The sequence below is a fragment of the Amphiura filiformis genome, unplaced genomic scaffold (assembly GCF_039555335.1).
Source record: "Amphiura filiformis unplaced genomic scaffold, Afil_fr2py scaffold_110, whole genome shotgun sequence".
In the NCBI taxonomy this organism is placed as follows: domain Eukaryota; kingdom Metazoa; phylum Echinodermata; class Ophiuroidea; order Amphilepidida; family Amphiuridae; genus Amphiura; species Amphiura filiformis.
The window spans coordinates 146,397-161,532 of record NW_027305574.1 but is presented as its reverse complement, the minus strand read 5'-3'; the positions used below and the strand labels follow the sequence as shown (position 1 = coordinate 161,532).

At 37.3% G+C, this 15,136-nt stretch overlaps 1 long non-coding RNA gene across 1 annotated transcript in view; it reads left to right on the top strand.

The window, feature by feature from the left end:
- The window catches only part of LOC140144995 (uncharacterized), a 54,293-nt gene extending 41,332 nt beyond the window's left edge, over window positions 1-12,961 (top strand). Inside the window, exons 4-7 of the long non-coding RNA XR_011857969.1 lie at window positions 7,893-8,192; window positions 11,792-11,946; window positions 12,296-12,458; window positions 12,850-12,961. This is a non-coding gene — a long non-coding RNA (uncharacterized lncRNA). The remainder of the gene's footprint in view (window positions 1-7,892; window positions 8,193-11,791; window positions 11,947-12,295; window positions 12,459-12,849) is intronic.
- The last annotated feature ends 2,175 nt before the right edge of the window (window positions 12,962-15,136 follow it).

The window sequence follows — 15,136 nt, the reverse complement described above, 5'->3', positions numbered from 1 at the left end:
GCAATAATAACAAATACATTCTTCAGAGTTGCATATATTTTAACATTATTGAATGCAGCAAGAACCTTTTGCCCGCTGCATATAGCCAACATTTTGTTAGTATGTTCAGCAATGTTTGCTTTTAAATTTAAGATTATTCAAAAGAAGCTGATTGTTTTGATCCAGCTTATATGGTTATTGATGATATACGTGTAGGCCTATAATGCCACAGCCGTTATTGAAGCTATCCTTCTCAACCAGTATCTAATTTTGCCCTAAACATTGGTTTATGAAAGTGCACTCACCACTTCTTGCTTTTTACACTTACAGTTTGCTGGGAGAGAGTAGGCTTACGCCTGTAAGAACCCCATATCTTCCCAATGTCTGTCAAGTTGTGATTTTAAGGAGTTTGTATTCTTTGTATTTATGACGTTCCAATGATTAATGACTCTCTGTGAGTAGAAATCTTGTCAGCTCCTGATGTGCTTTGTGTAGCCATGGTTTTAACAGCTTTTGGCTATGTCCTCTTGTGTCTGTGGTTGGAAGCTTGAAGAACCTGTCTTGATCCTTTTTCTCAAATTGATCTTGAATGTTTTGATTAACTCACCCCTCAGTCTTCTTTGCTCCAAGTCTTTCCTCTTTACAAGATGTACAAGATGAAGAGCAGCGGTCCCAACACTGATCCTTGTGGAACTCCACTAAGCACATCTGCACAAAATTAGACTCCTTTGAAAAGAGAAGGGGAGCATCCTGTAACTACTCCTAGGTTTACAACAACTTCTAGTGAAGCCTTATAGGCTAACCAATCTGCTGGATGTTTGGCAAGATTTATATGGGTAAATTGAGGAACTAGGCCGTAATAACAAGTTGTCTGTGTCACATGTGACGCCTGCTCTGTGACCACGTCCTTATCTATGTGGTCTACTAATTGTTTGTTCACCAGGTCTCTTGGAAGAACAGAGGAAAATTACTTAATTATCCACTGAATGAGTAATTACCCACATTAAAGAGTCTTTGTTGAAGTTGAGCAATTGGTATTGTTATGGATTGCAACGACCCAAGGCCAAAAACATTTCATTAATGTTCAGCAATGTTTGCTTTAAATTTTAAATTCAACACCTGAAAGATTATTCCAAATAAGCTGTTTTAACCAGCTTGGGAATACATGGTTACTGATGATGATATATATATGTCACAGCTGTTATGAAGACACCCTGAAAAGGTTAACTCCAAGCATTGCCCACATCTCATTTCAAAAACATTCAGTCAGCAGCTGTGGTGACCCTTTCACGTAACGCACAGGAGAAGCAAACTGGATGAAATGAACAACATTAAATGAACTTGTGAAAAGAGCTCACATCAGGATATAGGCCGTCGTATCACACGACCTGTGCGTGATAACCACCAAGTACCGGAGGTGTTTGCACAGTATAGAGCAGAAGCAGAACCACATTTTTGTTCACAGCATCTAAACAAAACATCAAGTTTTTCCACAAAGTTGTAGGATTTTTGAGTGGTGACTAATAAGTGCAGGGATCTGCAGTATATTGACATTTCCTGCCCAAGTTGGGAGATGAATTCACTAACATGTAGCAGTAAATGGCCAAACCTTTATTATGTTTACTTATTTCCCAACTATAATTAAAATATTTTACTTTAAGGAAACACATAGGCCCAATGTTGCTCAAAATAATAGTGACCCAGGTAGAATCTCATTCGAGGTCCAGTCAGGTCAAGATTTTGCTACTGGTACGTAACCCAGTACTACCTGTCGCGCAGGGGAGTAGAGGTATATTTACGTGCTGGTCACCCCACCATGAGTCTACAATGGTTAGATGCACATACCTCAGGGGTCATTTTAGAAGCATCCATGATTTTTTTCACAAAGTTGTGGGATTTTTGAGTGGTTTAACTATAAGTACAAGTGAAGGTGATCTGCAGTATATTGACATTTCCTGCCCAAGTTGGGAGATGAATTCACTAGCATGCAGCAGTAAATGGCCAAACCTTTATTATGTTTTTATTTTACTAAAGGAAACACATAGGCCCAATGTTGCTCAAAATAATAGTGACCCAGGTAGAATCACAGTTGAGATCCAGTCAGGTCAAGATTTTGCTATTGGTACCACGTAACCCAGTACTACCTGCGCGCAGGGGGAGTAGAGGTATATTTACGTGCTGGTCACCCCACCATGAGTCTACAATGGTTAGATGCACATACCCATGGTTAGATGCATACCCATGGTTAGATGCACATACCTCAGGGGTCATTTTAGAAGCATCCCGAAGTGACTCTGGCAGATTTTTTATCTGTACAGTTCTGTAACCCTAGAAGAAGAAAAGATGTGTAAAAAGTAACAAAGAAACAAAACACAATGGATTCTTTCAATTGTTATTTATTTAAAGTAACCACGAAAGCAGGCGTTCGTGAAAGCAAGCGAGACTTGTGGTTCGAGAACTGCTTTTGTATTTAGTTATTCAACTTTTAGGTAGATTGATTAGAGACTATGTAGATGTATTTTTGTTTTCATTTTTGCCGATATTTCATAATTATAAAGTGTATAAAAAGTGGTATGTATGGTCGATACGCCACTAGAATACAAAAATGATTGTAATTCCAGAAATCGTAGCATAATTAATACCATTTAGTTTGGCATGCTCACAAAAGACTTAAAATGATTTGTTATTCAACTTTTACAGTGTAGAGTAATGATTGTTAATTACCATTTAGTTTGGCATGCTCACAAAAACTTAAAATGAGCAAATGGATGTTAATTCATGTTTCATATTAAAAGATACATCATTTCTAATTTATGGGCTTAATTCTTCCAGGTTTTGTTTGGAAATCGCTCAAAATAGTTTAAATAAATGCTTCTTAATGGACAATTTCAAGCATTGGAAAATTCAGCAGCCAAATATGTATTAACAGCACAAGTTAAAAGGTATAATGGTAAACTATTTTTGGTAAGTGAATGATTAAAGTAGGAGAACCTAATTTCCTAATTTGGATATGCAAACTTTGCATTGCAGAATGATGTACACAGGAGCAGTATTTTCATCACTAAGAACATTTTTGGCGAACTCTGAGTTTAGTAATCTGGGATATTAAATTTGCCACTTAATGTATAGTTTTGGATGTAAACTAACAACTATCAGTATCCATTTGAAAAATATCATGGTATTGTCTCTTTATGCCAAAATTTGCAGCACTAGGTCATGTTGCTGAATGATGTGAGGAGCATTGCAGAATGATGCTGTGTGTAAAATCCATAGAAAATGAAAAGCAGTCCCATGTTTGATAAATAATAATAAAAATATCAATAGATTTGAGTAAATTGTGTTTTATATACTTGGCCAATTCTGTTTGCTGACAAATATCGCTTTACCCACACATATTTATCACATTTAATTTTTGTAAATCTCAAAATTTGTGTCACATTCGGAATAACGATATGTCAACATTCTGTGAGTCTAACCTTCTCGCAAATGAAATTTAGCAATGAATGTTAGGCATAGGATGTAACATAACAACTATCACCACCTTAAGAAATAATCATCACTGTTTTTATCCTGAATTAAAAAAATCCTTGCAATATTCCTCAAGGGGTTTTATGGGGAGATGTCATGTACAATGGTTCAGGTAGTGCTGAAACAGCCATTACTGCCAGGACCTGTGGTGCAATGCATATTAGAATTTTTTTTATCTGAAACTGATTTTCTTTTTCAAACTGATATTAAGGAGTTGCACTGAGAATTATAAATAAATAAATAAATTTCGGAATTTATATAGCGCTCTATTTTTGCTGCGTGGTGAATCAGATCGCATCAACTATTGTACATTTATTTTAAGTCGCTGGTAGTGGTAAGCAGTATATAAAAAATGGGTGTAGCTAATTATGATTGATAGTGGGACTCAATTTTATTAAATATCTATGCTGACCAACAGATCGTTCTACGGTTTCATGATTTAAATTATTATATTGCCCGAGAAGGCAAATAGCATGCATGTGAAATGTTCCAAATGTTAACAATGTTAGTGATCGAGAATGTTTGTCTCGATATGCATACGTAAGTGCGTATATTTATGGCCTTTGCAATATTTTCTTATGTTCTTATGTTCTTGATTGGGTGTCAGGTAGGCCTATATATTAAAATCAAAATACAAATAAATCATCTTCATTCAATCGTCTATACCGTGTCCATATTTGTGTTCTCTTTAAAGCAAGTAGAAATAGCTTGTCAACTTTCAACATTGGAACACGTTATGAAGTATCTATAATTAATAGCTCAGCAGCCAACAAAAAATAATTGTCTACAAGACTCTACAGTAGGTCCCATACGACAAACAAGATTTTCTCTCTGAATTGGCCATATTTTTACATGTAAGAAAATCAATCGCATTATCGTGTTCACTCTAGCGTATGTTTGGGCCCTATTTGACTCATTGGAGCGTTCTCAAAAGGACCCCCTGCGACTGTCAAGGTAAAATGAATATAGTGATTGCAGTCGAACCTGGCGCAAACCTATCCACACTATGATTGTAACATCCACCCATTTTCTGCAGCTCCCCAAATTCCATTGGGTGAAGGAAGTTTTTGATAACCAAACAACTAGACGACCAGACATTTCCTGCCCAAGTTGGGAGATGAATGTAGCAGAATGTAGCAGTATTAAAATGGCCAAACCTTTATTATGTTTTTATTTTACTAAAGGAAACACATAGGCCCAATGTTGCTCAAAATAATAGTGACCCAGGTAGAATCACAGTTGAGATCCAGTCAGGTCAAGATTTTGCTACTGGTCCCCCGTAACCCAGTACTACCTGCCGCGCAGGGGGAGTAGAGGTATATTTACGTGCTGGTCACCCCACCATGAGTCTACCATGGTTAGATGCACATAGAGAGCGAGCATGGATCGGGATAAACCAAGTGCACATACAGGCCTTGGGCACGGCCGGGACTTGAACCTGGAACCTCAGTAGTGCAAGGCGAGGGAACTATCGCTGCGCCAACTCGCTCCCCCATTATGTATCATTCCGCAATGTTGCAGAATTGCAACTTTAATCAGACGTTACCACCCGATTTATTTTTGTTTCATTGGATATAGGGATGAATAAATTTGTTGTCTACTTTAGAAGCAGACCCTCCCACTGTAACACTTATAATACAAAAATCATAAATATTTAAAATGTACACAAAATACACAATTAAAAACAAATTAGAATAAAACAATTTAAAATACAACAAAAAAAGCTATGTGATAAGAATGGAATTGATTAAATAGTTGTTTTTAATGGATCCTTCTTAAGTTTGTGACAAACAAACCCATTTGGATAGCACATCCCAGTATGTGTATTCCTCAAGTGTGGGGGCACCCCTCTAGATCTCACCATCTTCATTGGTCATCAAGTCCGGCTGCCCGGCGTAGTGCTTGGTCATCACGTCCGGCTGCTCGGCGTAGAATTTTTATATTTTTGTCACCTAGTCCTTTTCTATGAAAACATGACCCATTTGGACAGCAGAAACCAAGGGGAGGGTCTTATTGGAAATGAGGGTATGGGGATGTACGGCAGATTCGGGGTACATTTTCAGCCATTTAGACTTGGGTGGATTTTCAGCCATTTTGGTTTATTGATGGCCATAATTTCATGAAAATTTGAAAGGGTGTTTTTTTCTTCAAAAGTTTCTCAAAAAAGTGCAAATTTTTCTTTACACAAATTTGCAAAAATTTATAAAAAATTGGTAGAATTTCTAGTCATTTTGGTTTATGGTCGGGTACTTTTTGAAGTTTCAGCTGCTATCCCTACCCAAACCAAAGTTGAGACCCCCCGGCAGCAATATTCCTGTAAATGTAGGTCTCAAATGTGGGACTACCCACTAGATTCCAGCATCCTGATCAGGTACCCCTATCATACCCTTACCTAGCCTCTGTCAGAAGGTCAGTTTGGCTTGGTTTGTGAGGGGCAAGTGCTTGAGTGCGAGCCAAGGGCATCTGTGCACTGCAAGTGCATAAGCGTCGCTGCAAGCACATCGTCAGCAAGAGATTCCTGACTTGTGTGAGCATGGTTCCCTGTAGCTCATTTCAGCTGATGTTATTCTCCTACATAGCTTGGACAGGGGTTAGTCTCTGAGTTTCTTGTCTGTGACACAAGACTTGTCTATACCAGTTTCGATAACATATCCTATTGTCGTGATTAATCTAAATGGCTCTTGATGGAGACTTTATAAGGATCTCTCACAGATAGATTGGCAAAGTTGGAACAAGATGACAGAATATTTTGGCAGGGTAATGATGAAGGTGATATGACTCTTGGGGATGGTGTTGAGGATGGTAACTTGATTGATGATAACACAAAACCAATAATAAAACTTTAGGAACTGCATTTTATTTATTTGTGACAACTATCACAGTACATGCACAATAAGGTTTGGGACATTTTGAGGTTGGGCACAATTTAACTGTCATTTATCAATTATATTGATTTGGTTTTGGAAATCTAGTTGAAGCAAAGCTGTTAGCTGTCAATATGTACCCAAATTTAGTAAATACTGAGAAAGTAAAAAATAACCAAATTCAAAATTAGTACATTGCTATGGTACGTGCATCCCTCCTATACAATATATGTTAGCGTTTGTATCGTTTGTCTGGGAAGATGCCGTGAGAGTACGATGCCTCTATTGAATGTCATAGTGCCAGCGAGGGATTGGTTTACACGATGTCCTTCGTCTATGTCACCTCCGAGGGGACTGTGCCACTTGGTTACCCGCTATGGTGTGGGGCGAGAACATAAACAGATGCACAGCGTGTTCTCTAACGTCTTGTGGCCTTTGTAAGCTGGGCCATGAGGTGTCTTGTCTTGAGGAACAGGGCCCTCAACATTCGTCTTGTATCCGTTAAGTGTTCCCGACTCAGTAGTCCAGCTGCAGAGAAAGGCATGTATGATGGTTTTGCCAGTTTTATGAAACATGTTCTTTGCTGATTATTATTCTATGGGTGATGCAGAATGAACAAGGTCCATTATCAACCCTGGGAAATTTGATACAGGAGTCAAAATACAAAAATTTTGTTAAATCAGGAATGTCAAAAGAATTTGGACCAAAATTTGACCAATTTGGAACTCCTGATTCAGGTTAAATCCTGATTCGGGTTAAATCACGTAACCTAAGAATTAACAAGTTGCAGCTGGACTATGCACCTACCTTGAAGTGGTTGTCGGGCTTACGGTTGTGACTTGATCTAAACATACAATTAAGTGGTCTTAATTTACAAAACAAAAACCAGTTAACATGGTTAAAGCACAGATGTTTTCTCTTTCAATTTATGTTAAAGTATACTGAAAGAAAAGCAGTTAATGGCCGCCTTTGTTTACATCTGGTCACAATTAACCAGAGGGTGCTATATTTGTCTGTTTGTTTGTTTGTTTGTTTATTTGTTTAACCAGTCAGTCTGAATGAATGGGACCAGGCTATCGCTCAAGCCAAGCTGTCAGGCTTATAATATATGAATGCTGGCCTGTATGAGAGAAAAGAAAGAAGGAAGAGAGCAAGGAAAATAATGTCCATTCCCAACAAATTTGTACAATTTTGCTCTTGGCACTTGGTATGTGTATGGTGGGGTGTGTGTGTGTGTGTCTTATATAGGGTTGGGGAACTTGAATAACCTGGTATATCTGGGTCTAAACTTCTAAGATTCCAGATGACCTACATGAATCTGTGAGCTAGCTTCTGTGACCTTTGTCACTACATTAATTGTCATATCAAACACTCCATATTTATTAAATATGTGAAGGATATTCAGTGTTAAAATTGGATCCACTCAACTTGAGTTCTTGTAACCCTTGTAAAGTCACATGATTAAAAGTATCCATTCATTCAATTAATTCAACCATTATCTCATTTTTGGGATTTTTGCAGGTACACTGAATATCAACAAAATACGACTGCTGTTGCTGGACTCCTTTCGTGTAGCTATTCCGATATCATGAAGTGAAGCTGTATGACCCAACACATACCATAACTAGAAGTCATAATAGAAGAGAGTCCATCCTGAACCTCATCAGTGGATACAGCCTTTCACTATTGTAGAGAACCAATACTCCCATGCCTTTCTCAAGCTCTGGTAAACCTGCTATACATGGTACATCACTGTCGACTGTTCAAAAGATGATCAAAATTGAAGAGGAGGTCAAGACAAATAACAAAAAGAAACTTGAGGTAATTAAGACATACCCAGAAAACATTGGTTTCTATATTGTTCACAAAATGTTAGAAAAGGTTGCCAGAAAACAAACATCTGTTATGTTGGGTTATATTTACATTTAGGTATAAAACGTTTTCTTAACATTCAAAACATTTTGTTAAAACTTACTACAAAATATTCTAGCATAATTTTATTTAAGTGTTGACAAAATATTTATCAAATTTTTGCCAGTTGGAAATATTTTACAATAACATTTTGACAAAATTTTAAAAGTTCTATTGTAGTGTGTTTTCATACAAAACGTTTTAATGACCCAACATTAACACTGCTATTAACATTTGATGCTATTAACATGTTTTCACAAAAACTAAAACCATTGTAAAGTGTTTAAAACATTGTAAAAACGTTTTGTGTGCTGGGATTTCATGAAACTCATAATTATGAATTGCCAATTTAATGTTCAACCATTTATAGACATTGCATTTAAGGAGACATTGCATGCATAGTCAAAATTTTGAGGCATTTATAAGGCGTAGAAAGGCGTAACTGTGAGTGACTGAAATGTTGGTTTGCACATGTCACACAGGGCTGTTGCCATGGGGGTGTGACACCCCCTGGCAATCCCTAAAAAAGGGAATAGAGAAAGGAAGAGTGAAGGGGAAGAGAGAGAGGAGGGAGGGAGGAGAGAGAGGGAGGGGAGTGGTACAAGGAGTTAGTGTCTCTCACATCACATGAGAGCAAGGGATAAAAACTACAATAAGTTTGTAATTTGGGCCGGTATATTGTATATTGTTGGCCTACAATGATGTTGGCCAGGCGCATTGAGCTGATGTGGACACATTTTGCACGCGCTTCTTGCGCACTGGCTCTGTGTTATTTACCTTTATTTTGGGCTTAAATTGTCTGAAATATAAAAATTTTTGTGCACTTCACGTACAAATGTCTCAAATAGGAATAAAATATGCTCGTCTCTACCGCTATCAATCTTAGGCCTATAAAAGTATGCCCCCTTATCTTTAAATCAAAACATGGCTACTTGAGTGCATATGCCTTCCTCATGGTGAAATTGGGGCCTCCAAATTTTGGCCTGGCCCAGGGCCCCCAAAAGGGTAAATCCGGCACTGCATGGTCAGGATGGCAAGTCAATGTCCTCTCCTACTCAGTTGATAGAAATGTTCTGACAAAATTTACGATTCATTTTTTTTATTTTCATCTCGAACTTGAACATGAATCTTTAAAATAATTATAATTCCATCCTTTCTATTATGTAGGCCTAAATCATAAATATGAGTGCTAGGGCAACTCCTCTCATGCCTGGAAAAAACAAAACTCATTAGCTGGATCAAAATAACGGGACAAAAGTAACCAAAAGTTGTAAAAGGCCTATGCATCTTCCTTTGGCACGATTTAAGGAAACAATTGTCCTCAATTTTGTTAATTTTAGCATTTAAAATTGCAATTTTTTCGTGCACTTCATGCCCATTTGTCCTGATAATGTCCTTTTAGTAGCAGATCAGTGGACGATTTTGAAATTTTTGTCACTGACTCGGTGACTCAGTACATCTCCTTTGAATTTTAACATTGAAATAGCAAACTACGCATGCACTTTTTCAAATTTTTGTGTGCTTTTCCTGGTAGTGGGACAGCTTGGAAAAAACTTGGGTTACAGTTGTGGGAGAGGGATGACTTCAATCCAATTAGCCAGGGTGGCAATTATGTTGCCATGTACATGCCAGCAAAAGGTAAATCGGGCCATACCAGTAAAATTTATTTCTCAACACCCGGAATGGTCTAGCGACGGCCCTGATATCACACTGAAAGGTGGTTATGTTATCAAATGTACTTAGGTACATGTTGGACTATTAGTAAATCACATTCACACACAGGGACCGAGCTTGCTTAGTATTAGATACTAGCTAATCTTTGCAATAGAAAAAGCAAAATTATATAATGCATTACTTCCAAATTTCCTGTAATACTTAGTCATGTCTAGTTAGATTAAAATTATTAATACACTGAATTATTTGAAATTACAGGTTTAATTTCCTCAGGCAGGCAATCCCATTATAGTGATGCAGATGACAATCCATAAAAAGATGACAAAGATGACTGGCTTGATATGGCAGAGTATGATGCAACACTGAACAACACAGCATTCAACAACTGTGGCCAATTTCTATAGCACTCTACATGCATGTTGTTGAAAACAAACAAGTTGTTTAATTGTGTATGTATAACTAAGCCAATGATGCATGTTCTTTAAGGACATGTGCAATAACTATGAGCCCTGGGGAGGGTAAAATTGGGGGGAGATCTTTTGGCAGGCCGAGAGGGTTTTTTTGCAGGCCCATAGGGGGTATAACAGCCTTTGCATCAGGGCTAAGAGTAAAATTGTACAAAATGGTGTTTGGGAGTGGTCTTCTCTCCTTTCTCCTGCACTATTTTCTTCCATTTCTTGCTTTGTTTATCAAAGCTATCTGGCCAACATGGTAGCTAGAAATATACTAATAAAAAGAATACATTGTTTAATATTGCTTTTTTCTTTTCAATCTTTCGTTAAGGGCCTATAAGCATTTTTTCCTATTGCTAAGGCATCCAAATAAAGGAGTTTGCTACACACCTCAACCATGTTCAAGAAGGCTCTGATGACCTAAGGAGCATGATAGTCCCACTGCTCTCACTTTACTATATAAATGGACAAAACAGGATGAGGTAAAAAGCATAATCATTTCCAAATGTTTCGGGCTAGGATGATCTAGTCGGCATTTTATCTATGAAATCTTATAGGACTCTATGGGTTTTCTATGCATCAGATGTCTAATCTAACTTCTAGACAATATCATCCTCTGAAGTTCCGGTCCATGAGAGTATCATCAAATGTGTACAAATACAGGTTTTTTTTCAAATACCATATCAGAGTGGAATAACCTCCCATCATCTGTTCTAGAGTCTTGCAGCATTCAATACTTCAAAACTGCACTATGTAATAATGTAATGTAACTTAATGTTTAATCTGTATTCACATATAAATATCCCATTATATTATCTTAATCCCATTATAGTGATGAAGATGACAATCCATAAAAGATGACGAAGATGACTGGCTTGATATGGCAGAGTATGATGCAGCAGTGAACAACACAGCATTCAACAACTGTGGCCAATTTCTATAGCACTCTACATGCATTTAACCAATAGATACACCTAAGGCAATTGACTTCCGGTATACAAAAATGTTCATAGAAGATGTTGTTGTTGAAAACAAACAAGTTGTTTAATTGTGTATGTATAACTAAGCCAATGATGCATGTTCTTTAAGGACATGTGCAATAACTATGAGCCCTGGGGAGGGTAAAATTGGGGAGATCTTTTGGCAGGCCGAGAGGTTTTTGGCAGGCCCATAGGGGGTATAACAGCCTTTGCATCAGGGCTAAGAGTAAAATTGTACAAAATGGTGTTTGGGAGTGGTCTTCTCTCCTTTCTCCTGCACTATTTTCTTCCATTTCTTGCTTTGTTTATCAAAGCTATCTGGGCCAACATGGTAGCTAGAAATATACTAATAAAAAGAATACATTGTTTAATATTGCTTTTTTCTTTTCAATCTTTCGTTTAGGGCCTATAGGCATCTTTCCACACCTATTGCTAAGGCATCAAAATAAAGGAGTTTGCTACACACCTCAACCATGTTCAAGAAGGCTCTGATGACCTAAGGAGCATGATAGTCCCACTGCTCTCCCTTTACTATATAAATGGACAAAACAGGATGAGGTAAAAAGCATAATCATTTCCAAATGTTTCGGCTAGGATGATCTAGTCGGCATTTTATCTATGAAATCTTATAGGACTCTATGGGTTTTCTATGCATCAGATGTCTAAACTAACTTCTAGACAATATCATCCTCTGAAGTTCCAGTCCATGAGAGTATCATCAAATGTGTACAAATACAGTTTTTTTTTCAAATACCATATCAGAGTGGAATAACCTCCCATCATCTGTTCTAGAGTCTTGCAGCATTCAATACTTCAAAACTGCACTATGTAATAATGTAATGTAACTTAATGTTTAATCTGTATTCACATATAAATATCCCATTATATTATCTTAATCCCATTATAGTGATGAAGATGACAATCCATAAAAAGATGACGAAGATGACTGGCTTGATATGGCAGAGTATGATGCAGCAGTGAACAACACAGCATTCAACAACTGTGGCCAATTTCTATAGCACTCTACATGCATTTAACCAATAGATACACCTAAGGCAATTGACTTTAAGGTATACAAAAATGTTCATAGAAGATGTTGTTGTTGAAAACAAACAAGTTGTTTAATTGTGTATGTATAACTAAGCCAATGATGCATGTTCTTTAAGGACATGTGCAATAACTATGAGCCCTGGGGAGGGTAAAATTGGGGGAGATCTTTTGGCAGGCCGAGAGGGTTTTTGGCAGGCCCATAGGGGTATAACAGCCTTTGCATCAGGGCTAAGAGTAAAATTGTACAAAATGGTGTTTGGGAGTGGTCTTCTCTCCTTTCTCCTGCACTATTTTCTTCCATTTCTTGCTTTGTTTATCAAAGCTATCTGGGCCAACATGGTAGCTAGAAATATACTATAAAAAAGAATACATTGTTTAATATTGCTTTTTACTTTTCAATCTTTCGTTTAGGGCCTATAGGCATCTTTCCACACCTATTGCTAAGGCATCAAAATAAAGGAGTTTGCTACACACCTCAACCATGTTCAAGAAGGCTCTGATGACCTAAGGAGCATGATAGACCCACTGCTCTCCCTTTACTATAAAAATGTACAAAACAAAAAAAAAAAAAAAGCATAATCATTTCCAAATGTTTCGGGGCTAGGATGATCTAGTCAGCATTTTATCTATGAAATCTTATAGGACTCTATGGGTTTTCTATGCATCAGATGTCTAATCTAACTTCTAGACAATATCATCCTCTGAAGTTCCAGTCCATGAGAGTATCATCAAATGTGTACAAATGACAGGTTTTTTTTTTTCAAATACCATATCAGAGTGGAATAACCTCCCATCATCTGTTCTAGAGTCTTGCAGCATTCAATACTTCAAAACTGCACTATGTAATAATGTAATGTAACTTAATGTTTAATCTGTATTCACATATAAATATTTGTGTTTTCATCAAAGGCCATTTTTCTTCTCAATTAGATGGCGCTTTTTCAATTTTTATTGAGTATTTGTTTAGATTAGATTTAGATTCTCCAGACCTTATCTTGCAGAAAGTGTATGCTTTTAAGTGCTGGGAGGCTTTTTTACTGAAGTTTATGGGGAAGTATACAGATGTGCCTTTAATTTGATATGACTTTGGAAATGGTAAAACTTTTGACAATTGCTTTTTGCCAAAAATGAGCAGCAGGTCTTAAATGAATTTTAATGTTCTTTTCTATGTAGATTGTGGAGGTACATGTGGAATACTTTGCACTGAGAATAGCTTTTGATGGAAATAAAGAGGAGCTAGGATTCCACCTGGAAAACAGGTGAAGCAGGAGAGTTGGACCGGTGTTGGTGACAGAGTTTGATTTTGCTGACGACATTGCACTGTTGTCTGAGGAAAACAACAAGCACAAGAACTGCTTCACAGAGTTGAGACTTCAGCGGCAATAGTGGGCCTGAAGATGAATGGAAGTAAAACAAAGTTCATGTCCTACAATAACAAGAGAGAAAGCGTCACAAATGACGGTGTATAGTACTAGAGAATTCGATGATTTCAAAAGAAGTAACATATGACAAATGCTGACCTATATGGAGATCTGCCAAAAATAAGCCACAAGATCAGGGAAAGAAGAATCCGGTTTGCTGGCCATTGTTCTAGAAGCGAGGAGCCCGCATCATAAATGGTTCATTGGATACCCAAGCACGGGAGGTGGAAACACTCGATTGGAAGCAGCTAGCAGACTTCAGGACATCAATGGAGAACAGAAAGTTTGAGGACACCACTCGAAATAAGTCAAGTAAGTCAAGTGGAAGATATTTGTGGATTTTAAATGGAAAAGCCCATTGCATGCTTTCACTTTCAACAGAGTGGAGTCTACCACTGATCACGATTACACGCTTGAACCAGTCAGTGAGTGTACAGGTCTGTTGTGACAAAAGCATGATAATAATCATGGACAAATAATTTGCGTAGAAAAAAATAGCAAATTGTGTGGAACTTTTACACATAAAACACACAATATAAAACACAGGAAGAAAAAACATATAGCATATCTTTTTTAAATGCATTTGTGTGCTGTTTCAACATAAATCGAAGTTTCTTCACACATACGCGAAACGATAAGCAACGCTTGTACGAGACAGATTAGCAAATGATTGGCATGACTGTGATGATTCAAAATAAGGACCGGTTTCATTTACATTTCATACAGAATTGTGCGGAAATTTGCGAAATAAAATTGCCAAGGGAAAGGAAAATTTTGCAGTGCGGCACAAAAATCATTGGACCTTGGTTATAATAGACTCTTGCTTTCTGCATTGTCAATGAATAGCGAGTTTTGCACATATATAGCTTCCTCATCCATGGAGAAATAAGGAGAAAGCCTGTATGCACCGCTATCAAACTTTGAAATGTTTACATATTTACAATACTCAGTGGCAACAACACAATATATTGGAATCATCAGCCTGTCTTGTATAGCATTTGTGCATGTATTAAATGTACTTCTTCTATGGCTACTGACAAGCTTTGTATTTTTTTGCCTTGCAGAATTCTTTCTACCTGAGAAATTTCATAGGTTCTGGGTCGAAGAACTTTACCAACCTCAACATTGACATCTTTCTATTAATATAAAAACTTGCTGTCATTAAAGCACTTCAGGCTTAGTCTTTCACATGGTATTTTAGTACACCACTGGGCATTACAATCATGTAAAAAGTAGAAATTCAAGAAAAACTGAGGGCATGGCTGTGGATCAAATCA